The sequence below is a fragment of the Prionailurus viverrinus genome, chromosome A1 (genome assembly GCF_022837055.1).
Source record: "Prionailurus viverrinus isolate Anna chromosome A1, UM_Priviv_1.0, whole genome shotgun sequence".
In the NCBI taxonomy this organism is placed as follows: Eukaryota; Metazoa; Chordata; class Mammalia; order Carnivora; family Felidae; genus Prionailurus; species Prionailurus viverrinus.
In genome coordinates, this window is record NC_062561.1 from 236,346,112 (window position 1) to 236,372,896 (window position 26,785).

The 26,785-nt window shown below is 46.0% G+C and overlaps 1 long non-coding RNA gene across 1 annotated transcript; it reads left to right on the forward strand.

The window, feature by feature from the left end:
• The first annotated feature begins 144 nt into the window (after positions 1-144).
• Positions 145-15,553, forward strand: LOC125167562 (uncharacterized). Its single transcript, XR_007152832.1, has 3 exons — positions 145-281; positions 1,157-1,159; positions 15,544-15,553. It is a non-coding gene; the product is annotated as an uncharacterized LOC125167562 (long non-coding RNA).
• Positions 15,554-26,785: the final 11,232 nt, after the last annotated feature.

Below are 26,785 nucleotides of genomic sequence, written 5' to 3' on the forward strand. Positions count from 1 at the left end.
AGTTCCTGACTCCCTGGGTTGCAAAAGTTAACATCACAAAACAAATCAAAACATCACAAAAAAAAAACCCCAAAAACAAACCCATAACAAATGCTGAATAGATATTTTTGGTAGTAATAGTCATTTCTTACTTATGGTAGATAAGGAGACCAGTCCTAGATTCAGGCAAATATGCTGGATAATGGTATTTAAGATTACAGAGCAAACAGATTCAGGGTTGTTTCTCAGCATAGTGTGCAGATGGCAAACCAGGCTACTATGGAATCAGAATCACATCACAGGTTTGTTGGAGTTCCAGCAGCTGCCTGTTTCCCTGGGGACTTTCCAGGGAGCAAGACAAACTCCTGACCTCAAGTTACATCACGGCATCATCATCTCTGGACTGATCTGTTACGCCTGTATTCCACAACTGTTTGGAGGTTACAAAGTTCGTACATAAGACTGTCAGGATAAATACTAGGAGTCCCTATGCTGGTGATTACAAATACAAAAAGCTTAGTTCCCAAATATAGCCAGTATGAGCACAGGTTGACAAAGATGTGGCCCTCCCCTTTCTTAGAGTGGTCCTCCTCGGCTACGGCAGAAGTTAGGCCCCCTGTGCATTCAGAATGACTCACTTAGTGAAGCCGAAGCCAAGTTGTAAATTATTTCTGTAGTTTGGTAGTTTCGAGTATGGTCTTTTATTGATTTCTAATCACTCGTGAATAAAGAAATGTTGACCAAAAATTAAAATTACAAACAGCGCACTGATCGTAAACAAGATATTCAGACTAAAATGGTTTTTTAATTACCACCGGTGAATGGTTTACATTTTCCTTGTAGAGATCTTCTTAATTATCACCCTCATCATTTCTTTTCTCGATCTGTTATTTATATTCAGTGAACAGTGACTATTTGGCTCCTGTTGTATTTTTGTCCTTCGTTAGTGTTGGGACTACAACCGTGCTATCTTGGGTCCCCCGAGAAGCAGACACGAGATACGATGGCACACGTGAGAAGTTACCAGGACGATGCCCGTGAAGGAGAAACGTGAGGAGCCCAAGGAGGCAGTGGGAGCCTTCAGACCGTGAGGCAGGCCTGACACCGGTGAACAGAGAGGAAAGGTTGAACAGAAAAGCTCCACACCTCCATGCAGGTTGGAGAAGGATCTGACCAGTCTGTTGTGTTAGTTATTCTCTAGCCAAAGCTGCTCGTCGCAGGAGAACTCTGGTCTGGCAAGAGTGTGCAGGCAGTGGCCGAGAGCGTGTTCCGGCAGCATGGGCTTGATGTGCATGCAGTGAAGGCTGCAGAGGGCCGCGCCTGGGCCTGTGAATCAGTATTGTTCCCCACAGCAGGAGCCCAGAGCAATGCGTTGGCATGGGGACCACAGTCTCCTGTTTCAAGAAGCTTGCAGCATGTTGGGATGTAGTGTCCTCCATAACCTCCTTGGAGGCATGTCCAGGATACCTGTGTAGGCAAGTGGGAAATAACCATTTGCATGGCTTCTGGAACTAATACTTGACCAATAGAGAGACCTGGCACAACAGCACACTATCATTGTTGACAGTGTATGCTTGTTGAGGGCATATGATGTCTTAGCACCAAGGGACACAGTGGGGTGTTGCCTGATCGAGGTGGATGGAAAGCTGTCACCGCTAGCCTTCCCACGCACAAACTCGGGTGCCTTTGAATCTGTCCCCCTGTGGTCCCTTTGCTAGCTTCTGAGCTCTTTGAAGACAGAGATGACAGTTTAGCTTCTCTGTGTTCCCCATGCACAGTAACGTTTAGGCATTTAGCAGATTTTTTCTCATTGTCAATGAGCAACATGTTGAGACACTGATACGTCATTATCATGATCACCATTGCAGTTGTCCCAAACCCCGTCTCCATCCCATATCATCTCTCCCAGGGAATCCTTTTAAGGAACAAGAGAATCACTGTCTTGTGGGATGGCCACTCACTGCCAAGGTGTCATTTGTAAGATAATGGCTGGCCTCCGGTAATGAAATAGAGGACAGACCTCCTTCCTTCCCCTGGATCTCCTTGCTTGCTGACTTGTGCCTTTTCCGTTATTCCTGCCATTTGCCTCCAGACTTCTTCAGGTATGAAAGGTGTGTCTCCCCAATGAAATCCCTACTTGAGAAAGAACTGGACCTCAAGCTTACGTGGAATTACTTCCCGGAATTGTAACTTCCAGGGCTGTTTGCCCTCTGGTAGGAGAGCGCCATGATCCACAATCAGGGAAATACGAGCTAGAATTGAAATAGACTCACCTTCGTCCCCTCTGGGCTGTCCTCCTCTAGTTCATCCCTTTTCAATGTGGTTCACTTCGAGAATGTTTAGACATACAGAAAAATGTAGAGCACAATGTAAGGGACCACCATGGACTGTGACTCAGCCACATGAAATCTTAATACTTCACCATGTTCGCTTCATTCCTTTACGGGCATAAAGTATCACAGGTGAGTCTTGTGAACGTTTGTCCTTGACTCTCTGCTGTCACTTATCACCCCTGGGCATGTTTTTATATTTTCCTATCAGACATGTGCCTCCATAAACGATGAGTCATCTTGTTTTGCATGTTCTTAAGCTTAAACCACGTGATGTTTTGTTTGCGTTCACTTTGAGGGTCCCCAGATCACCCGAGGTTCCGCGCTTCCATAGTGGAAGGATTCCATGGTGCTCAGGCTCCCGGCTGTGACTTGTTGCAATGGGTCAGAGCGGGGAGGACGGGGAGTGCGGGGGGGGGGGGGGGTGAAGAACACAGTCAGAAAAGGGAAAGGCATGGGGGTGGGGGGTGGGGGTGAGGTCAGGAGGAAACCAGGCAGGAGCTTCCTAGGGTTTTGCCCAGCAGCCACACAGAACACGCTTGTTCCTCTGTGTGTGAAGGGTTGTCCTCCAGGGAGTCTGACGGGCTCGGTCCCCAGGATTTTCATCGGGGGCTGCTCACGTTGGTGCCCCTGCCTGGCTCAGCACCCGGACTCCAGACGCCCCAAAGGAAAGCAAGTTCCAACACCAACTGCATTGTTTGCACACCTAGTGTTATCATGCCAAGCTTTTTTTTGTTATTTAGGGGATGGAGGGAACCCTCTTGAAATCTGATGCATCTTTCTAAGGACAACAGGCCCAGGCTGGCCGTGTTCATGCTTTTTTTGCACAACGTCCAAATTGTAGCAGCTTTAAAAAAAAATCAATATTATGGTTTTAAGATTCATCTACTTGATACATTAATTCCAGTTAACTTGTTGAATTTTTATGGTATTCTATCGATGAACATTTAAATTATTCCTTGTTTTCCCAAGTTGCAAGTAATTGCAGTAACCATTCTTTTAAATGTCTTCTTGGACGTCTATGCAAGTATCTCTGGGCTCTGTGCACATCTTCAACTTGCTGGGAGTGATCAAAGTACTTTCCAGACTGCTTGCCTTAGGGTCCCACGAGAATGTGTGTGAACCCTCATTCCCTTGCCTCCTCACCAAAGCGTAGCACTGTCAGGATTTTCACTGAGCTGATTAGAACGAATGTTCTAATGAATGTTCCCTTCATTGCAGTGAGTGAGATAGACACGCACCTGGGTGGCAAGGGGCGAACACGGCAAGGACTCGGAACTGCTAGAAGCGGTCCATGCAAGCTCAGGACAGACGGAAGAGACGAGCCAACTCTCCCCAGCCGTTCACATCTCTGGCAAGCGTGCTTTGAGAAATACTGAAATAGCATTAAGGGAAGTTGCACTTCCTGATCTATTACATTTATCTGTCATCAAATACTGCCAGTTTCTGGGTAAAAAATAATCAGGGTTCCTTCCTGTGATTCATATACCAGTCAGAAATTCTTGGCTTCCTAGAACTCCAATAAAAACTCTAAATAGCTCAGTAATAATTCTTAACAGTACTTTCTTTTTGGCTGAAGAACTCCAAGAGTACGGTCAGGCACAAAGGGAAATGTTTTCCACATCTCCATAAGGATTTCTAAAGGGGCTCCCTTCCCTGAATGTCCCGTGTCAGCAGGATGGGGGCGTGGTGCCCACTCACATGCTTCGCGGATGCTCTGCAGCTCGCCCTGGGGAGACTGAGTCCAGTAAATGAGGTGCTCACAGGCCAGTGGAAGGCAAAGCAGACCAGATCAGCTGTCCCCAAGCTGTCCTGCCCAGAGACCTGCATTGGACACAGAGAAGGTGAGGAGGTCCATGGTTTACAGGAGACCTTGCCACCAAAAAGAGGAATTTATAACAATAGCAAAGGGTTTTATGGGCTGAGTCATGTCCTTCCAAAATGCATAGGTTGAAGTTCTAGCCCCCGTTTGCCTCAGAATGTGACTGTATTTGGAGACAGGGTTTTTATAGAGGGAATTAAGTTGAAACGAAGGCATTCATGTGGGCTCTACTCCAGTATGACCAGTGTCATACTGAAGAGGAGATCAGGACACAGAGGGAAGACGGAGTGACGACACAGGGAGAAGATGGCCACTATAGCCCGGGAGGAGGCATCAGAAGGAAGCAGTCCTTCCAGCATCTGGATCCTGGACTTCCAAGTCTTTAGAACTGTGAGAAAATAATACGTTTCTGTTGTTCAAGCCACTGAGTCTGTGGTACCCTGTAGCGGTGGCCCTGGGTGACTGATGCGGGACGCATGATGGAGAGGTGTTGAAGGCAGGAAGGAGCCAGCCTCAGAAAAGACATGCAGGGAGAGGGGAAGGTGTAGAGGGAGGAGAGTCTAGCTGGTATCTGTCTCCTTTGATGCTCCTCCCACCTCCCCCTCCCCATCTCTCGGTCATGCAGTGGAAAACGCATGTTGGGGAAGCCCTGTGGTTCACAGGGTGGAGCTCTAGCCACCCAGGGAGAAGGCTTGCATTCTCTGCCCAGCCTGGGGTTCAGAGGCCCCCAGGGAAGGACTTGGGTGTGAGGTTGCCCCGAAAAAGCCAAGGTGCTGGGACGAGGAAGGTCAATGCTGGGGCAGCCATGAGGGTGAGCTGGCAGGGCCACCCTGGGGGCAGGAGAAGGTCCAGGAGGTCAAGGTTGGGCTGAGCAGATTACAAGGTGTTGAAGAGGGTGGTGGGGGTGACTCCCAGGGCTGGGGTGAGGACTTCACACTGCTGGCCAGGAGGAGCGAGCTGGGGTATGTTGCATGGGAGGTGGCCCCTGTGAGCATTGCCGAGATGCGTCAGGGGAGCCTAGCCCAGAGCACCCCCCGGGCTGCGGGTTTTAATCTTTCTTCTTGGAGCGTGATCGAAGGCGCTGAGCAGCAGAACGGCACGTTCAGGGTCAGATCCCAGTTTGCTCTTTGGACCAACAGCTTCTGAATCAAGCGAGGCACTGGCTAAAAATTGGATTTATAGCCACACGCGAGACCTACTAAATCAGACTTCCTGGGGTGGAAGCCAGGAATCTAAATTTTTAACAAGCTCTCCAAGCAATTTGGAGACACACTGGGGATTAAGAATCATTGATCGGGTGTCTGGAGGAGTAACGTGGAAGTTGCTGGCAAAGACTTTGCCTGCCCGGTCTCTCCCCTCTTTGTTGCTTTCGACCTTACTCTAAGTAGAACAAGTCTTGGTTATTTTGCAAGGTTATATTCCCTGGCTATAGAAAGCCAGCACGTGTGTGTACGTGTGTGTGCATAAGACTGTTTGCTATGAAACCCTTGAGAATCTGCTACGTGAAACCCACACTGCTTCCCTGGGGAGGCCAAAGGGAACAAAGCAAAGCAGCTCAAAGAAAAGGATCAGGAAGCAGAAGCAGTTTGGATTAACAAGACACTCAGCAAAGCTAATCTGTAACCCACTAAGGTCAAAATCAGGCAGGCAGGGCCCACTTTAGGGGCCTTTTCTCTTTTCCATGAGGAAGACAGGCAGCCCTCTTGTGGGCAGGGGCCGATTTCAAGTGGAACAAGGTCCCTTCCCCTGACTTTGCCGGGGATGAAACCCTCGTTATTGGGCTTCTTGTTTAGGTGACGATCTCAGCACGAAGGCCGTTCAGGAGATAGAGCGCATTGCTCACGATGCACAGCACCTTGTATGTCGCTTGGCGATACGTTGTCTCCATGGACGTTGCTTCCTTACTGACTTGAGGCATGTGCACCTATGACGTATGTTCTCTCCAGGGGCTGTTTATGAGGGGAGGAACGTGTGAAGAAGAAGCTATTGCCGTTCTCTGGGCCAGTTCTGGTCCATCTTTGCAGGGTACTGTTATCTCTCACTGGACCATACACCTCTTACAATTCACTCTGCTTGTCTGAGGCTGTGTGTTGAACATGTGTCAGCTCAGTGCATTCCTTGGGCCATTTCTTCTCCTTGTTCAACAAAGATTACAAATAGATTAGGGAGGGGATCTGTGTTCACTAGGCTTGGTGGCTGTGACTTCCCACAGACATCTTTATGGCGTTCAGGAATGTACATAAAGCTCACACTTTGGTGAGGAAAGACTCACTAATCAAACAATCACAGTGAAGAATATATTAGACATGCTCTTGGAAGAAACAGAAGACCCTGAGAATGTGTAGCCCAGAGCTGGAATCCCCTGTGAATAAGAGAAGGTCCAGTTATTGAGATGCCCACACTCTGGGAGACTACACTGGACCTGGGAATACCAGTTAGGTGAAAGAAACGACCTTGTAGAACAGCAAGGTGTGTCTGGCAATAGTGAGCTGTGGGGTCGATTTGACAGGCATTTGGCAGGTGAGAAAGACGGGAGTTGGTGTGGAGTTGACACTGGGAAAGGAGAGGGAGACACCAAGGGTCATGCCGAGGTGGTGGCTTGTACAGTTGGTAAGTGGTTGGTGCCATTCTCTGAGGAGGGGAACGTTTGGGGCCATGCTCATGGTTGGGGGGAGCAAGGGTGGAGGTGATGAGTTCAGTGTCTGGTGGGTGATGAGTTGGGTTTGAGGTTACCTTGAGACATCCAAGTGAAGACACTGAGTGAGCACTTAGACATGAAGGTCGAGAGCTCCATAGGCAGGTCTGTGCCTGGAAGGTTCACTTGGGGATCTTTGGGGTGTATTGCTGCCATGCTTAAAGTTGCCTCTGGTGTCTGCATCATTTATCAGCACCATGTCAACTGTTTTCGTCACCAGCTCCATTGCACCCAGAAATTCTGTGAATGAGGGCCTAAGGAGGAGAGAGATACAATCTGATTTGTGTTTCTTAAAAGACCACTCTGCCATGAGGAAGTGGACTGGGCATAGACCAGTGCAAGTGGGGAGCCCACATATGATGCTATTCTGATCATCTGGGGGAGGCATGTTGTAGGTGAGGACTCCTCGCCAGGACGGGGATAGGGAAGAAGATGGCTTTGGTTATATTTTGCAGGTGGAGCTGATAGGATTTGCTTGTGGGCGGGATGTAGGACGTGAGAAGAAGACAGAGATCAAGAAGAATTCTTAGATGTTTTGTCTGAGCAACTAGGACAGTGGTGCTCCAATGCACACAGGTGCAGGAGACTGGAGGGGCAGCCATTGGGGAGGGGTGTGCCATGTTTGAGATGCCCACATTTACATCAAGTGGGGTGTTAAAGAGAGAGCTGGCTGGAGTCCATTACTGAGGAGGAAAGGCTGGCTCCTTGGGAAACCCAGGAAGCAAGGGACCTCTGAGGGAATAGAGGGTGCCAAAAATTGGGGTCCTAGTTGTTGAAGACTCTACATCCTCTGAGATGCTGCCTTTGGGACTGGGATGGGTGTGGGTGTGGGTCTCAGGTCCTAGCTCTCTCTCCCCTCCTTCCTGGCTCCATGCACACGTAATTATTCAGATAAATGAGATTGGAATGATTGCCAACGGAGACCTAAATACTTCCATTCATCCTGTTAATTCCTCCTTTCCTCTTCCTTCTAAGGTATCTGAGAGGGAGACCAAGGGCAAGAGAGGACTGGCCTTGTCATAACGGAGACCTAAATGCTTCCATTCATCCTGTTAATTCTTCCTTTCCTCTTCCTTCTAAGGTATCTGAGAGGGAGACCAAGGGCAAGAGAGGACTGGCTTTGTCATAAGTGTCGGCACAGACGGGAGTGAAAACTTTGTACCAGAGCTCAGCGAATGGCCCTGCCACCCAAGTTGGCCTTATTTAACTGATTAAGGGACTTCCTGATCTTTGGAAAATCCTGGAGCTGGTGAAGACAGCTTAATCTTTCTGTACCTTAAATAGTTGCCTGTTGGCTGCTGTGGCCACCTGCTTTTCTTCTTGCTGTTATCTCAAGAAATATTCTATTCTCTGTATGGACCACCCAACTTAACCATTCATACTGTCCTAACAACCAGTTTGATTCTGTCCCAGAACCCTGGACTTGACCTGCAGGACCCATGAGAGGACAGGGGCTCTGGGGAAAGTTCAGAGAGGTGGCAAATGTGTTCCTTCCCTAAGCTGTTTGTTTTCTGTTTTCAGGGACCTTAATGCACATGTTCTATCTGATCTTCTTTCTGGATCAAGGGTTTTTCTGTGCTGTGTACAAATGTAGTTACTTGTAAAACTGTGACCCAAACTTATGGTAAAATACTTCTTAGTTCTCATGATAGTCAATATGTAGAAATGGCAGGAGTGGCCTGTGACCTTCCGGTTAGCTGTTGGCTGTGTTTTAATTGGTTGGGTTTCCAGATGTCAGATTTCTCTAGTGTCATGACATAACTTCCTTAGAGGGCTGGCTGCATGGATCCCGCCTGCAGGGAGCCAAGCTGGGTTTGGTCTACATCATCCAAAGGCATATTAGATTGTATATGTTCCTAGCAAATGGTTGACAATTTCCAGTCCAGAAAACTTGCCAGCTGGGCCAAACCCTGATTCAGTGTCTCCCTTTGAAGAGAACAAAACAAACCGTGAGATGGACGTCTACAGTCTGTCTATAGGAGTCTTCCTTATGTGGCCGGGGCAGGAGGCCCCATTGCTCAAGTGCAGGCCAGTGCAAGGACTCTGGGGCAGACTTGGAGTGCGGTCATCAAGGTCAGGTGCTGGTCCTTCCAGGACCTGAAGAGCTTGTAGCCTTGGGGCTCTGGGCTGGGCAGTCTCTGATCGCTTCTAGGGAAGCCCCCTCCCTCCTTGTCTTGGTCGGCCACGTGGTCCTTCAGTAGCCCAAGGCCACTGCAGATGGGGAGAGTAAGTAACTAGCTCCAGGTGTCTGGGGCGCTGTGCAGCTTCTGGGGGGAGAGCTGTTAGGTACAAACCAGCACAAGATGGGGCATTTCTTCCAGTTTCTGGTCTTGACCTCCATCCAATCTCTGAGTCACTGGATTATCTTTCTTTACTCTTTTATTTTATTTTTATTTTTAAAATGCTTATTTATTTTTGAGAGAGAGAGAGAGAGAGAGAGAGAGAGAGCACAAGCAGGGGAGAGGCAGAGAGGGTAGGACAGAAGATCTGAAGCAGGTTCCTCATGGACATCAGAGAGGGAGATCATGATCTGTGCTAAGTCGGAAGATTAACTGACTGAGCCACCCAGGCACCCACTGGACTATTTTTAAAGCATTTTGGGGGGAATACATCCAGGCATTTCACAGATGTGATGTAAAAATCTTCTCCCTTTCCTTCCCTACCCCCTCTTTTCTCCTTCTCCTTTTCTTCTTCCTCGTCTTCCTTCTATGGAATCATTTTCGTCTTCTCTCTGGCCACAAGTTCATCTATAGAATCCTTGAAATAAGGTCTCATGGTATTTGCAGTGCCATGAGGCTAGGTGACATAAATCAAATCAAATTGGGCTTGATTTTTTGCTGTACCTTTTGGGGACTTTTTCCTCCACTCTTGTCTCTGATCGATTTAAGACAAATGGTGCTATCTTTAATTTGCAAGTTCCCTACTTCAGCATTGCTCCCCTGATTGAATATCCTGTGACCTAATACTTCCCCTGAGAGGAGTTTCCCTTAAGGTCATTAATGCAATGATACCAAAAGTCATTTTCGAAATCAAATTTATTTCCGTTGCTATAAATCTTCATTTTGATCCCCACAAGAGCTTACTTGAAATCTTTCATGGTCTGTTTCAAATTCAATTCGGTAGGATTTGACATAGTTTTCAAAGGCCCTCAGAACGGCAGGACCAAAACTTTGTTGGATATTGTTGTTGCCTGTGAAGTACACCCCTCCCCCCCACAACAGAATTATTTCTTGCATTATGTTCATTTACTTTCTGGATTAATTTTATGGTGGAAGAAGCTGACTGCTGATTTCTTCTGGGAAACACATAAGGAGTCCAGATTTTAATATATTCTTTCCTTCTGCCAAGAAAACTTCACGAAGCCTCAACTTTGTGAATATATATAACCCAGCTCTCAGAATTCATTTGTGCAGTAGTCTGAATTCAATCCATTAAGCTCCATCCTAAAGCCCCTGTGTATGCAAAATTCTCGCTAGGGTTTAAATTAATTGATAAATAGTTGCATCTTTAAGTTTCAGATTATTTTAGAAAGTGCATGGGTTGGCTGTAATTTCTAAGGTGGTTTGTGATGATTGGCTGTCTCCAACAAAGAGGCTTTCACCAGTTGTGGAAACCTTGCTTATTTATCTCCTCGTTATGAGTAAAAATAGATACTAATAAAGCCACCAGCGAGATGACCCAAACCTTGTAGCAGCTAAAGAAATGACAATTCAGCTGTTAAAAGTTGCAGGGAATAATTAAGCTGGTCGCTGGGAGGCCTCCGTCTCCCGTAAAGAGACCAGAAGTGCAGGGCAGCTACCGGGACCTCAGTTGGGAACGTCCCCAGCCAGTCTCTCGGGAGACTCTGTCCAGCTACTTTGGAGAGACCCCTTCTTCTGAATGGACTGATTCTGTCAAACCTCAACCATTGCAAGGTACAAGGTGCATGCCTAATGCTATTGGTTTTGTCACTAAGCAATCTTTGGATTCTTTCCTTATCAGATGTAGTATCAGGTTTCCCATTCACTAAGTAATATTCATGCAAAGTCACAACCGGGAACACTGGGGACTCACATGCAGCCACGGGTGGCCATGTGACAGCCTGCGCTGATGGGGAATGGGTGGAAGAGAGGCCTGCCCCTCTGGGTTTGGTCCTTCCTGAACTCAGAAGCCAGATCCTCTCCTGTCCCTTCCCACTCACTGGAATGTAGGTGGTGGAGCCACAGAGCAGAAAGAACCTGGATTCCTGCATGAGCCCATGGCAGAGAGTGGCTCCCCCTGCCCAGGGCTGGGCACGACGCGATGGGTTCGTGAGGAACTTCCTTTTAAACGTACTGCATTTTGGGATTTCGCAGGTTAGAACTTACAAACACTTACCCTGATGAACACACCGAATTAGTTCCCAAGGCCTCTGTAACAAAGCACCACAGACTGGGTGGCTTACCCAACAGAAATTTATTATCTCATAGGTCTGGAGACAAAAGGCAAACTCAAGGCGTCAGCAAGGCCATGACCTTCTGAAACCTGCCCGGGAGACTTCGTTGCCTCTCAGCGTCTGGGGGTCCACTGGAAGTCTTTGACGCTCCTTGGCTTGTAGATGGGTCGCTTCCATGTTCACCTGGTGCTTTTCCTGTGTCTCCATATTGTCCGCCCTCGATGCAGGTCAGCGCCTGTGTCCCAGTTTCCCCTTTTGATGAGGACACCCGTTGTATTGGTTTGGAGCCCAACCCTGATGACTTCATCTTAACTTGATTATCTCTGGAAAGACCTCATCTCCAAATATGGTCACATTCTGAGGTGCTGGGTGTTGGGACTCCTACGTATCTTTTTGGGAGACACAGTTCACCAGTGTTTACTGGGGCCTCACGGTGCTCTTGGCATCTCTCGGAGCATTGACACAGATTACCTTATTTCATTATCGTGGTGCCTTCGTGAAGAGAATAGTCTTGCTGCCCCTTTGTCGGGTGATGAAACAGGGATGCAGAAGTATGAGGTAACTCTCCAGGACACACACATTCGACGTGAGTGCTGTGTGTGCAACCAGAACCCGCATCGTGTGGTCTTGTCCATCTCTCAGAAAGGAACTCTGGTCATCAGCAAGAAGAGAAACAGGTAGTTGAGGCTGTCTGTGGGGATCCTGCGACCCCTCCTAATACTCCCTGATGACCTGAGGTGTGAGACTCCTTTGTTCCGAGAGGCTGTAGGGAGATTCTGATGCACTCGTGCTAATGGAGGTGAGTGGACCAGGAGCTCCTGTCTTTGGTCTTTTGGGAGCCTCAGGCAGGCCCCACTGAAGTTCCACCCCATTCCTCCCAGCCAGTTCCCCCCAGATCCCCCCAGCCAGTTCTTGAGTCTGGCTGCTTCCCCGTGGGTGTGCATTGCCTTTGTAAGTGGTGGGCTCTTACGTAACATCCGGCCTCTCCTTGTGGCCACCTCTGTTTCTGTTTCTCTGGGAGCTTCCCTTTCTGTTTTTGCGCAGTGCCCAAGGGTTTCTAAAGGGTCAGAGTTCAGCTTTGGTGCAGGAATCCAGGCTCTTGGACCTACCTGGAAGTGAGTGTACCGTGTGGGGTGTGTAGTGTGAGCTGTGGCTGAAGAGTTCCGCTGGGGCTGGAGCACAGAGAGCTGCAATGCCAGTGGGCAGCTATGGGCCACTGGGGGCAAGGCCTTCACCCCCATGTTCTTAAGGCTACTCGGTGTACTGGAGATGCTCAGCGTCCCCTCGCCCCACAACACACTGTAAAGATGACGTCTCCTGATTAAGGCCCAAGGGGAGGGTCTGTTCCATCCTTGCTTAGATGATGACCTTCTGCCATATCCTGAACCCCTTAGAGCTCATCATAAGTTGCCCACTGCTCCCACATACCACCTTCCAGCCTGTAAGCTTTTGAAAGCAGTTTCAATTACAAATGACATCAGATCTAAATCAGGATCTGAGGAGAGCAGCCTGCTTTTAATCAATCACTCCAGTTGACTGCTTTATGTGCCTACTGGCAAAAAATAGATCCAGTCCATTTAATAAGATTGCCCAGCCAAGGAGAGAGCCTGACCTGTGAGTTCCTCACTCGGGGGCAGCAGGCACCTGCAGGGTGGCAGGGAGTTCCCGGGGCTTCTCCGTGGGGCTGTTTGTGACCATGGTTTCTGACTGACACTTCTCGTTTACAAGGTGACCCAAGCACAGAACCTTTTAATTAGCCCACAGATCCGGAGCGCTTTGTGTGGGTGACTGTCAGTTTCTTTGCCTTCCGCGGCCCTCTGTTGCCAAGGCAACACTCTCCCAACAGTGGATCAGGCTGCGGCAGGGCAGTGGAGAGGCAGGCAGCCCGGTGCCAGCTCCCAGCCAGATAGTAAATATTCATGATAAGACCGCGAGGTTAAAAACTGCATTGCCGATGAGTTTTATTATTCAGGGTCAGCATTACGCAGTCCTGGTGGGGGGGGGGGTGTGTAGAAAGCAAGCTTGTTTTTCTGAAGGCTAAAACACAGAAGCAAAAGTACCAAAGTCTCAAAAAATAACACAGAAAGTGTGAACACTCCTCAGCTGTTGTGTCTTGACTTGATTAATATCAAATATTTCCATGGAAGTACAAAGAATATGGGATTATCTTTCTTAACAAGTAATATCACTGTAATATTGTCTTGCCCATGTGTTTGTTTAATAACTGAGTCATAAGGGAATGTGCTTAAGAAGCTGAGATCCAGTCAACATGTAATAAATAGTCTGCTGGCAGTAGGGGCATATTCGAGCTGCCCTGGACTCGTGAATATGTTTATCCCTTCCTGTGAGGACATTTTGGGATGAACAAATCTGAGGGTAGATGCTATGTCTATTAAAAAACAAATACAACTGCTGATATTCACAGATATTCTGCAGATATTCTGCAGATAGTTCCAGAAGAGAAGTAATGGGAACCAGTCACAGGCCAATTCAAGTAAGATCTTTCTCTCCCTTCTGATCACTTGGGTCTTCGATTCCTGGAGGGCTCTCAGGTTTTGGTTGGTTCCACTGCTGGTTGGCAGGACAAGGCTGGTGCCAATGCCTGGTACAGTCTGGGCCACAGGGTGTGAAATTGGGCTTCTTTTCACCTAAAGATTTAGCCCTGTGAAGGGATCATAAGTTGCCAGTTGGGTCCTTAGATCCTCATAGGAAAGTCATTCCATAGGAACGGGACTGCTTCAAGATAGAGGAAAGACTTACCAGATCAATACTTGTAGGAGTATTTCATTAAGTGTTAAATAACTATTGTAATTACATCACCTGCAGCTTACTTGATTATTTAATTCAGCCTGTTGAGGAATTAATTACTATTTAATCAGTGCTGTCATTTAGAGGACAGACATAATCACCGAGTTTCTGTGCTGGTAATGACACAGTACCATTCTTCCTCTCAATCTGGTGTGGTCTAACAGCTGGAGGCGATATTCCCATCTGCTTGTTGGATCTTCTGGATCCAGATGAGTGTGGGCTGGGTGTTGACTGAGCACCTACAAGGAGCCACTCAAAAGTGTATCTGCAGGTCACAGGGTGACATTGCCTGTCCTGGTGCCATTTCTAGGCACTGGATGGAAGGGGCAGGAGCATCTTCGATAGTGAATGTCACAGCCGACACCTGCAATTGGTCAAGGCTGCAGGAGACAGAAAAGCAAAGCCATATTTTAAAATTTCCAGTAGGCCAGTATTGCTTGAAAGGAAAAGCTGATAAATTGTAAAGCATCCGTTCTGTGAAAGAAACTGTCAAGAGAATGAGAAGGCAAGCCACAAATTAGAAGAAAATATTTGCAAAAGACACATATGATATATCCAAAATACACAAGAACTCGTAATATTGAACAATAAGAAAATGAACAGCCTGTTAAAAAATGGGCAAAAGACCTGAACAGACACCTCACCAAAGAAGACATACAGATGGCTAATAAACATGTGAAAAGACAGCCCACATCATATGTCATCAGGGAAATGTAAACTCAAAGAACAATGAGATACCACTGCACACCTATTAGAATGGCCAAAATCCAGAGCACTGACGACACCAAATGCTGGCGAGGATGTGGAGCAACAGGAACTCTCACTCTTCGCTGGTGGGAATGCAACATGGTGCAGCCACTTTGGAAGACAGTTTGGCAGTTTCTTACAAACTGAACATACTCTTGCCATATGTTCCTGAATTTGTGGTCCTTGGTATCTACCCAAAGAAGCTGAAAATTTATGTCCACACAAAAACCTGCACATAAATGTTTATAGCAGTTTTATTCATAATTGCCAAAACTTGGAAACAACCAAGATGCCTTCAGTAGGTGAATGGATAAGCAAACTGTGATATATATAGACAATGGAATATTATTCAGTGCTAAAAATAAATGAGCTCTCAAGCCATGAAAAGATGTGGGAGAGCCTTAAGGCTCTTCTAAGTGAAAGAAGCTAATCTGTAAAGGTCACATGCTGTCTGATTCCAACTCTATGACATTCTGGAAAAAACAAAACTATGAGACGGTAAAATTATTGCCAGGGGTTCGGGGTGGGGGGAACAGGAGAAGCACAGAAAATGTCTAAGGCAGTGAAACTACCCTGTAAGGTACTATAATGGTGGATATGCATCACTATATGTTTCCGAAACCCACAGAGGCACAGCATCAAGAGAGAACCACATATAAACTGGGAACCCTGGGTAATAGTGGTGGGTCACTGTTCATTGTTCCAACAGATGTGGCTGCTCTGGGGCAGGATGTTGATAATGGGGGAGCTTATACACATGCGGGGGTAAGGTATGTAGGAACTCCATACTTCCCACACAATTGTTCTGTGAACCTACAACTGCTCATAAAAATAAGGCTTATTAATTTAAAAAAATAACACACAGGAGAAAAGTCGTGTCATTGAACAAAATTACAATGGAGACTTCAAGATGACTGAAGAATTGCCCTCTTTAATTGTGTGTAGCTACATATTTGTGGCTCCTTGCACAGAGCTGACTAAGGCTTTAACTCATCGTGTAAGATGGATGTATACACAGGTGAGAGCTGACTGGTGCAGCTGGCTTCTTTTCACTTCTTGTGAGGCAGCTAGAAAAATTCCAACACTGGCTGGGGGCTCTGGCCAGATCATGATGGAGTTTCCAAATGTTCTTGGGTTCTGTTGGCCAGCAAGATCTTGAAGAAATATTACCATGGAAGTTTCAAACTCTGAGAAAGGAGAACATCTTTCCACAGCATCTCCAAGCATCTGTCCTTGTGGGTAGGGAATGGTTTCTCCTGTGAGTGGCACGGGAGGCCCGCATTAAGTCAAGTGGCACCTAGAAAGTGCGAAGGAAGTTTTTATGTGGGAAAAAATTTCAGTTACATTCAATATACAGCATCCTCAGTTCACCCAATTATAATGGCTACAATTTATTGGGTACCTCAGAATCCCTGTGCCAGGGATATTTTTTTATTACAACCATGTGGGAAAGTATCACCTTCCCTCTTGTAAATGAGGAAGTGGGGCTCAGAGAGGTTAAGTGACTTTCCCAAGGCCCTAGGTAAAGTGAGGGTAAGGTGGGGATTCCAACTCTATGGGTAACTCCCAGGGCCCGTGTGATTTTCAGCATGCCTCCTGTAGTTTCCAGCCCACTCTGACTCAGCACGGGAAAATTCCAGCCCAGCCACTCAGGGTTCTTTAAGCCACCTGGCAGATGTCATTGACCATCTTCCAAAAGGGCCTGCGTTAGCTATTCAAAGACTCTGTGGTGATGACACAAATTGGGATAGAGCCAAATGTTGAAGTCAAGGCTCTCTTTCCTCCACCTAAGAGATACTGTGTGTTGCAAGTGGACGTTCTAGCCTTATTTCCTGGCACATCCAACTTGGTAAACAAATGTCTGATTCAGGACATCCCGGGATTCCTAACAACCCCCACAGCACTTGTCAGCATGCAGAGGATCTCCACTTAGGGTGCTAGAATCTTGGAACGCACGTCACGCCGGAGATGGGTACACTATCTCTGTCCCAGAGCAAGAGAGACCAATCGCTCAACAGCCCAGTTTATTTTCAGCAACTCCAAGTGTGAGGAAGCTAGCTCTTCCTTTATGGTCAGCGAAGACTCCCATCCTTGTATGTCCTCTGATCAATGGCTGTTCTGCTTTTATAATCACATAGAATAATGCTGCTCTCCATTACCTAGCAGTCAGACGGCCATTTGGCCATCGGGTTCAAGACGTTCCTCGGGCTTCCTCGGCTATTTTCTCATGTGCTGAGGTGAACAGATAGATCACCATCCCAACTGAGCCTTGAACGAAGAACTCAATTTTGGTGACTATGGATAAGACTAGGTACCCTTTGTACAAGTTTTCTTGGAGTCCCATAATTTCAACTCACTGTATGGACAAGACAAGCATGGGGAGGGTGGATATATGTACAAGCCAGGCAAATTCAAGGTCATCCTTCAGTCAAGAAGTGGGAGATCTTATTGCAGCCATCCCCAGCTGGCCCGTCCCCTTGGCCTAGACTCTCCCTAAATTCCATGCCTGTTTTACTTCTTACTTTCTATCATTGCCCATTGCATCCCAGTGGGGACCATTACACAATCTCAACCTTGATGGGCCCTAAGCGGACAGGCTGACTTAACTCATGCAGACATTAGCAAGAATGTACAAAATTCTTAGTCCTCAGTTCACATTTTTAGGGGAATTCAACAAATCAACTGGTGTTCCCACTGTAATATCAAGGTACAGAAATGCTATGTGTGTATTGTCTCAGGAATTAAATCCAACTGCCCCCATCTTCTTTCACTGTGCCCCTTTTATCTCTAAACTGTGAAGAAATGTGACATAACCGTTCTACTTTACAGAGAATTGATTGGTTTTTGTAAAATATATTTTTCTTTTTTTTCTCAAAGTACACTCTGGAGGAAAGGTCGGGGGAGGGGGCGGGAATTCCATCTGCATTAGATCCCTCCTTAATACAGAGTGTGGCTTGATCTGGGAGTTTTTTTGTAAGTACAATGTACTTTTAAAGGTGTCATTCACATTTTTTCCACGGATGACCACCTGGTATTTGTTTTTTTTTTTTTTTTTAAAGAGAAGACAACTTTTTATTTTTTTTTATTTTTTTCAACGTTTATTTATTGGGACAGAGAGAGACAGAGCATGAACGGGGGAGGGGCAGAGAGAGAGGGAGACACAGAATGGGAAACAGGCTCCAGGCTCTGAGCCATCAGCCCAGAGCCTGATGCGGGGCTCGAACTCACGGACCTCGAGATCGTGACCTGGCTGAAGTCGGACGCTTAACCGGCTGCGCCACCCAGGCGCCCCGGCCATCTGGTATTTGAATAGCACTTCTTACATGGATGTAGGAAAAAAGCTTTTTCTTTAAACAGCAAGATAAACAGCTGACTCATTCCTCACCTCTAATTGTAATTCGAAATACTGTATTTGTAGCACCTGATATCTTTTTGTTACTGCTTTAACTCTAAGATGAATGGGGCTGCTGCCTTTGTACCGTTGAAGCCTGATGTCTTAGGAGGTCTGGATTCCAGAGTAGATGACAGATAGGTGGAGACGCACATAAATGCACGTCATAAGTGCACTGGAAAAGATCGTAACAGGTGCACAGTTTGTGGTGTTGCTTAAATGCAATCTAATTTCAAGATTCACATACTGGTATTTTCTAAAAAAGTTCAGAGGAAGAAAAGAGGCTTGCTGCACTGAGAACTGCAGAATGCATAAATTAGCAGGGGAACTACACAGGCAGGATCATTCCAAATGTATGATAATCTATATTTCAGCATTTATGGTCGCCTGGTGTAAATGAGGGGTAATTTCATTTCTGCCATCCCTGCAGGAAAGCCGGACATGTTGTGGCGTCTTCATTTGAAATGTGCAGGCTGTGTTCAACGGGACTTTTTACCCTAGATTTGTTAACCTATCATGATGACAATCTATAATGCAGACGGAGTTTTGGGTTTTGTAGCTGGGCACAGGGTGCAATGAGATCGAGCGTACATTTTCTTGGCACGGAGCATGAATTATGATTTCTCTAATGGGCTGCAGCTCCCTGTAAAATACTTCCTATTTATTGAAAGTAAATGTTAAATTGTTAACAGTGTATTTCTCTGCATTTTTCAAATTATTATTTTATGACAAGAAATTGAAATATGGATTGCAGTCATAAGAGCCTTTATACTAAGCATCAATTCAAAGTAGTTTGCTGCAGCGAGGCATGAATCAATTAATGCATGCACCTGGCAATCCCAAAGCCCCAAATTGCGGACAACCTGTTGGCTATAGCCTTTGACTTGGGCCACTAGCCCAAGACCTATTTGCTGAACTTGGCTGGGGGGGGGGTGGGCTGTGAACCCACATAGTGGCCACGTCCTATGTAAATGCAGTTGAACTCTGCATGGCAGCTGATAGAGGTGGGTGAGTATGTATGTGTGTGCATGTGCTATGTATGACAAGCCTGTGATTCATGTTTAATTTGACTCTGCAGTTTCCATGGCATCCTGTGATGCTTTTGTTTCTCTCTATGGAGATGAGCTACATTTGCTGCTGTCACTACTTTGAACCCTAACATCCAAGCTGCACAGACACGCACCCATGTATGAGAAGGGGGGTTTTGGTGAACCACACTGAAACTAGGAAAAAGGAGAGTGACAGGATTGCGTGGGTAGCCTCAGGGGTGCAACAGAAGTCTAATACTGGAAATAACTGGCTAGGCAACTCCATGCACGTTGCCCATCTAAGTCCATCGAAGCTGAGTAGAACCTCGGATTAGTTTGCTTGGCCACCATAGAAATCACACAGTTGGTGGTTGCTGACTATCCTTGGTGATACTTGGCATCCTTACTTGTGATTGCATCACTCCGATTTCTGCCTGAGTCTTCACATGGTGTTATCTCTCTCTCTCTCTCTCTCTGTGTGTGTGTGTGTCCAAATTTCCTCCTCCTTCTAGGAATAATCATTGAATTAGGGCCTACTCTAATCCACTATGACCTCATCATAACTTGATTACAGTGACTCCCTCGTCACCATCATTCTGGTCTCTGCTTCTATGAGTTTGACTATTTTAGATATCTCATATAAGTGGAATCATGCAGTATTTGCCCTTCTTTGACTGGCTTATTTCACTCAGCATGATGTCTTTCAAGCTTATCCATGTTGTAAATGATAGGATTTCCTTTTTTAAGGCTGAGTAATATCCTATTGTGTAGATACTACATTTTCTTTATTGATTCATCTGCCAATGACATTTGGGTTATTTCCATATCTTGCTTGTTGTAAGTAATTCTGCAATGACCATGGGAGTGAAGATAGCTCTTTAAGAGTCTGATTTCAGTTCTGTTGGGTCTATGCCCAGAAGACCAATGGAACAAATAAAGATCCAGAAATAAATGCATGCATATACAGTCAACTGATTTTCAACCAAGGTGCCCAAAATACATAATGGAGGAAGAACAGTATGTTCAAGAAAGAGTGTTGGGAAAACTAGATATCTAATGTGAAAGAATGAAATGAGATCCCTATATTACTCTATTAAAAAAAACAAACAAAAAACTCCACCCCACCTCAAAATGGATTAAAGATGTAAATGAAAGACCTGAAACTAAAAATGTCAAGGAGAAAACATAGGAGAAAAGCTTCATGACACTGGGCTTGACAATGACTTCTTGAATATGACACCAAAAGCACAAGCAATAAAAGAAAAATTAGACAAGTGGAACTATGTTAACCCAAAAAAGCCTCTGCACAGCAAAGGAAACAACAGAATAAAAAGGCAACATACATTAGAATGATGGAATATTAATATTTTCCTTCATCTCTAGGAAGTTTTAAAAGTAAATCTATCTTGGGGTTCCTGGGTGGCTCAATTGGTTGAGTGTCCAACTCTTGATTTTGGCTCAGGTGAAGATCTCACGGTCATGGGATCGAGCCCAGCATCAGGGGTTTTAATATGGAAATATAACTGGTTTGGCATTCTTTTTCTCATGCATTAGAATGATGGAATATTAATATTTTCCTTCATCTCTAGGAAGTTTTAAAAGTAAACCTATCTTGGGGTTCCTGGGTGGCTCAGTCGGTTGAGTGTCCAACTCTTGATTTCGGCTCAGGTGAAGATCTCACAGTCATGGGATCGAGCCCAGCATCAGGTGCCATGCTGAGAGTGGACCGGCTTGAGATTCTCTCTCTCCCTCTGCCCCTTCCCTGGCTCGCGCTCTTTCTTTAAAAAAAAAAAAAAAAAAAAGGGAAGGCTATTCTTGGTAGTGCTTTGGTTGTGAAAATTTTGGCCTTGGGTTAATGTTGCCAACCCCAGTTGGAGGTGTGGAAGACTGTGGGCAAAGCAGGAGCCAGGAGAAGGGAGTGAGAGTGAGTGTGGGGGTGAGAGGGACAGTTTCTCTTGGGCTGATCAGCCTGAGAAGGGAGAAGGGTGGTACCTCTTTGAGCCATCATGGAGCATTATGGGTCTCTCAACCTGGTCTCCAGTGTAACCACTCATACTCTGGCTGCAGGAACCATGTGCACTGGGATTTGTAGACTTTCCAATGACTTTGTGTCCCCAGTATGTCAGGGAGGCACCCAAGCAACAGAGGTCTCAAGATATGTCTCAGATAGGGACAAAGGATATCCTTATGCTAACCAATATGGACTCGTGGCCAATAACCAAAGAGGTCACCCAAAGCCACGGCCAACCATGGTTTCCTGGAGGCAGAGTGACCAGGAGAGGGAAGGGTCCTGATGTTGACTGGGAAGGGATGTCCTCTGGCTTAGAGTGAGAAGTAACAAGATTTAAGAGACATTTTAAAAATGTTCTTTCTTAATCTCTTGAGTTTGTGGACTGAGATTAATATCTGCTGTCATTGAATCAAGACATCCCTTAGCATATCTAACAAAAAGAGCATCAGAGGCTGAGGCTTCCAAAAGAAAATTGAGAGAATTACTTGTATGCCATGAAGATCTATATGCCTCATTGCAACCTGGATGTATGGATGCATCCAGACTTTGGACATCAGGTCACATGAGAAGCACATCAAGAATTCTCATACTGCTCTGAGCAGACAAGAATTCATTGACATGAGCTGTGGGTGTGTTTCCTATGTGCACACTTTGCTTGTGGGTCTTGTGGGTCTGGGCACCTCGCATGCGGGTGGGAAGCACCAGTTGTGTGATGTGATTTGGCACTTTTTAAAAAATTAATTTACTTAAATTCTAGTTAACATACTGAATAGTATTGGTTTCCAGGAATAAAACCCAGTGATTCATCACTTATACATAACACCCAGTGCTCATCCCAAGTGCCCGTCTTAATGCCCGTCACACATCTAGCCCATCCCCCCACCCGCCTCCCCTCCATCAACCTTCAGGTTGTTCTTGTATTTAAGAGTCTCTTATGGTTTTGTTTCTTAAATTCCACACATGAGCGGAACCATGTGATATTTGTCTTTCTCTGACTGCCTTATTTTGCTTAGCATAATACACTCTAGTTCCATCCACGTTGTTGCAAATGGCAAGATTCCATTCTTTTTCATTGCCAAATAGTATTCCATTGTTTATATAAACCACATCTTCTTTACCCATTCATCAGTCAATGAACATTTGGGCTCTTGCCATAGTTTGGCTATTGTTGATAGCACTACTATAAACATTAGGGTGCATGTGCCCCTTTGAATCAGCACTCCCGTATCCTTTGGATAAATACCTATTCATGCAATTGCTGGCTCATAGGGTAGTTCTATTTTTAATTTTTTGAGGAACCTCCATACTGTTCTCCAGAGCAGCTGCCCCAGTTTGCATTCCCATCAACAGTGCAAGAGGGTTCCCGTTACTCCACCTCCTCGCCAACATCTGTTGTTTCCATTTGGCACTTATTCTTACAGACATTAAGACACAAGCACATTTGGACATTATTAAAAATATCTTGATTGGAAGGCACTGTTTAGTTTTTGTTTAACCTTACATGAATGGGGGCCTCAGGGAGGAAAGCAAGGCTCTTACAGTGTGCAGTTTTTCATACACGGATATATTACTGTTTTGCATAGAAATTCTCTTGCTCTACAAAGGCACATATACAAATGTAATTTTAAACTGATTTTTCCCCCACAAAGCACAATTCACATACCATGCAAAATTTAAAGTTTTCTTTCTTTCTTTCTTTCTTTCTTTCTTTCTTTCTTTTTTTTTTTTCCATCAAGTTCTTTGTTGCCTCACAGCCAGTGTTAGGTCAGGTCAAAACTCTACACAAAGCAAGTAATTTCTGAGGTTTTAAACATGAGAAGAAACCACCTGGAAGTCCATATATTTCACCCATAACAATTTTAGTTGCTTATTGCAACTAAAGTTGGGAGCTAAGGGAAGAGAGAAACTCGAGATGGAAAAATTCTTTACTGAGAAATTAGCTGTGGAAGAATCTATCAAGCTGAGTGGTTGGTAGAACTAAAAATCAGAGGCCATGCTTCTGTTGGGTTTGCCCAGTAAGGGGCTTTGGCAGGAGGTAAAGGTGAGTTCCTAGTGTCTTTGTGAGATCCCCTACAGCCTGGCACCTGTTCCCTCCCCTCATCTCTGCAGGCCTGGGCTTGGCAAGACCTGCTTTCCTGAGCCCTGCCTTGTGGTGCTTCTATACCCAACCTTTGTAAATAATCCTCGGGTAAAGGAACTCTCCCCAAATGCTTCAGTTTCCAGTGCACCATTGATTTCGTGTTGGAACATGACAGAATGGAGCAAATGGAAGAAGTGGGAACTCAATTCTCTGACAAGGGTCTCTAGGATCCGGGTTCCTGCCCACTGCTCCGCGCTACCTCGGAAACCTTTCTGGGTTCCAGCCATGGAAACAGGCTTCTGGCCCTTTCACTGCCTGTGTTGTTTGCTGCGCTATTCCACGGACTTGGAGTTTCTTCTGGGGGGACAATGTAAATGTCACCAAAACAAAACAAAAATAATACTATCCGCAAATTCATATCCCTTGGTACATTTTTATTGGTACTTTAAGACCTAAAGGCTATTAGGCAAGTTGTTTGATGGAAAGCCTAAAACAAGGGAGTCAACTTTCCAGCTAATTTCTGGGGGAACTTCATGCCAGACATAACGCACCCTCCAGATACAAAATATTCAGACAGGCAACATGCGAGTGGAAAGGCATGGTGATCATCAGAGTCTTAGCACGGAGACGTTACAAGCACGTACGGAGGAAAGGACTGTACTCGCAAATTAACCGTTGTGTGGATGGCTTTGGAAATGATTCTGGAGTGGCTGGTAAGAACAGCACAAGGTGTACCCAGCCTGCTCCAGCATCGACAGCTTCTTTAAAGAAATGACTCTTTTCCTCCTTTGGTACCTCCTGTGTTTTCTGCACTCATCAGGTGTTCTCTGCTCTGTCTCATTAAACTAATGACAACCATTAAGAGACAGATGTGACTGTACTAGTTATGGGGAGACAAACAGAGCTCAGGGGTGAAATGACTCCTTCTGGGGCACAGAGCTGGAAGTGGGTGAGCCACTGTCAAATCTGGGTTTGCTGGGAGGATCTTAGTGTCTCATCTTCGTATCTTACCCAGACAGAAACAGAAGAAGGTGGGTTCTAGGAGAAATAAATATTTAAAGAAACCCACTATAAGACGGGTCATGATTATGTTGTTCTGCCATGGGCCAGATACCTTCCTGAAACCTAAAAGTGATAAAGAACTGGTAAAAACGTAGTTCCTACAAAAGCTGTTAGGAGCCGGGCGCCCACCACCAGGTGCTTTAGCAGATGTCATGACGGAAAAGGGACATTAGAGCTCTCCAGCCATGAATGTGCTCATTTTCTGGCCACTTGCTCTTGAATGAGTCAAACGTTCGGAAACCAGGGGATGTGTGTTCACGCGCAATGATATGTGGTGCTTATCCAAAGAAGCAGGAGGTTTGCTTTGCTTTGTACCTTGAAAACAATTGTGTGGGACAAATAACTTTATGGAAGAACACTCCATTGTTCCCGAGAAAAATTGGAGGTGCTTACGGGCAGCGCGTTTTCGTAGTTTTAACGGTTTATTGTTCTCCGCTGTCACCAGCGCATTCTTTCTTATCCATTAGTCCTTTTCACAGGTCTCTCTGTCTTGGTGCCCCTGACAGCCTATGGATGTAAGTACCTATTTCATCTTCCCTGTAACTGCTTTTGTACGGGCCTAACTGCTGAAGTCTGTGCTTGTATTATCCTTCCTCCCTTTGGCATCAGTATCTCTTCCTGCCCTGGCTTGTTCCCATCAGACGAAGGCGATACTGTGCCCTTTCTCACCTTAAAGAAACACAGAAGATAAAAGAAAAACCGCCTGAGATTCTGCGTAACCTTCTCCTCTGTCTGGCTTTGCTTCTCGTTAGAGCAAAAGCCTCCTCCACCTCCTGTAGGGTTTGACCCTCCTCCCGGTGCTCTCACCCTCCTCTTTCCAGCCCCACGGTTCACCCCTTGGACTCTTCTCTATCTATCCTCACTCCTAGGTGTTCTCACCTACACCTCATTTTTAATGCCATAATATGCATCGGCATGTGACTGTCTCCTGCCTGCATGCCTGAGAGATGTTTTGATGTGACATGTCTGCAAAGGTTCTCATTACTTCCCGCTCCAAATCTGCTCTTCCCTCCATCTTCCCCACTCAGAGGAAGGCACCTCTGCTGGTGACTGGAAGCTCAGGCCCAAGACCCTGGGTTCTCCTTGGTTCTCCTTCTCTCATACCTACTTCCAATTCATTAGCCTGGTCTTTCAGCCATAGTGTCAAAGTATACACAAATCTGAACCTGTCTGGCTCCCGCCATCCTGTCTACCCTGAGAGGACACCCTGGCGTCTCTCACCGGGTTACCATAATAACCTCCTGTCTTACCTGCCTGCCTCTACACATACTTTCTGGGGATACCTTTTACAATGGCTCGAAGGGCCTTTTGAGATGTACGCTTCCTAGTTACTCCCTTGCTCAAGGCCTTCAACGCATTCTCAACACCTTCAGGATAAAGTCTACATCCACCGCCATGGTCTACAAGACTCGAAATAAGCCGGGCCCTGCCATGGACTTCACCAGTCTATTCACCCCAGCCGGCTCCCTCCCTCTGTCCATGCTGACCTGCTGCAGGTCAGGAATTCACTGTGCTCCTCTCCTGTGCCAAGCTCTGTTCTAGGCTCTGGAGACAGGAGTTTAGATTTTAGCGGGGAAGACAGACACATCTACACACAGAGGGAGTGGGGTGTCTGCTGTGAAGGAAGCAGCAGAAGACAAAGACCCAGAGAGATGGAAGAGGATATTTCAGATGAGATGAGATGCGGGCATTGGGGCACAGACCTGCTGGGAATGTGTGAGGAGCCCTGAGAAGACACGAGGAAGAGCCAATGTGGCGCAGAGGGCCTAGTAAATGGGGCAGTTCTTTTCTCTACAGGCAGGTGGCACAGGGCTGTCCCTTTCAGATTGTGGAAAGCCCCACAGTTCTGGGGCAAAGTGTAGGGGAGAGAAAAAGAGGTTAAGGGAAGGAAACACTGGGTTGTAGACGGTTTGTCGGGTGATGGGACAGACACACAAACAGACTGTAGCTTCACCCCTTGAGTGGATGATACTTTCTGCTTTGGGGAATAGACTGGAGTTTCACGGACCCATAGAACTCACAGCAATCGGAAGGAATGGCTCCTCTGAGAGTCGGGATCATCGTCTGAAAGTGGTGGCGCTGATCATGCAATCTTCATGTATTTTTCAGGCATCCTACAGTTAGTAACTTTTCAGAAAAATTAAGTCTTATTTAATTCCATCCCTGACTCATGGATTTTGATTGCTCATTGTTATCAGAGCCTCATTTCATCCTCAACGGAATGCCAAAAATAAAGCAAACAGAATGGGTTTATTTGCTTCTCTTCAGTTTCATTCCCATGAAATTAAATAATGTCATCTGAAGCCAATCTACTTTCAAAGGGACTCTTCCAAATGAATAATGTTTTTGGATGTATTTGTTTCTTTTAAAATAATTTCTTAAACAAAAAACCACTTTGAGCTTTTATGTTTTACTTAT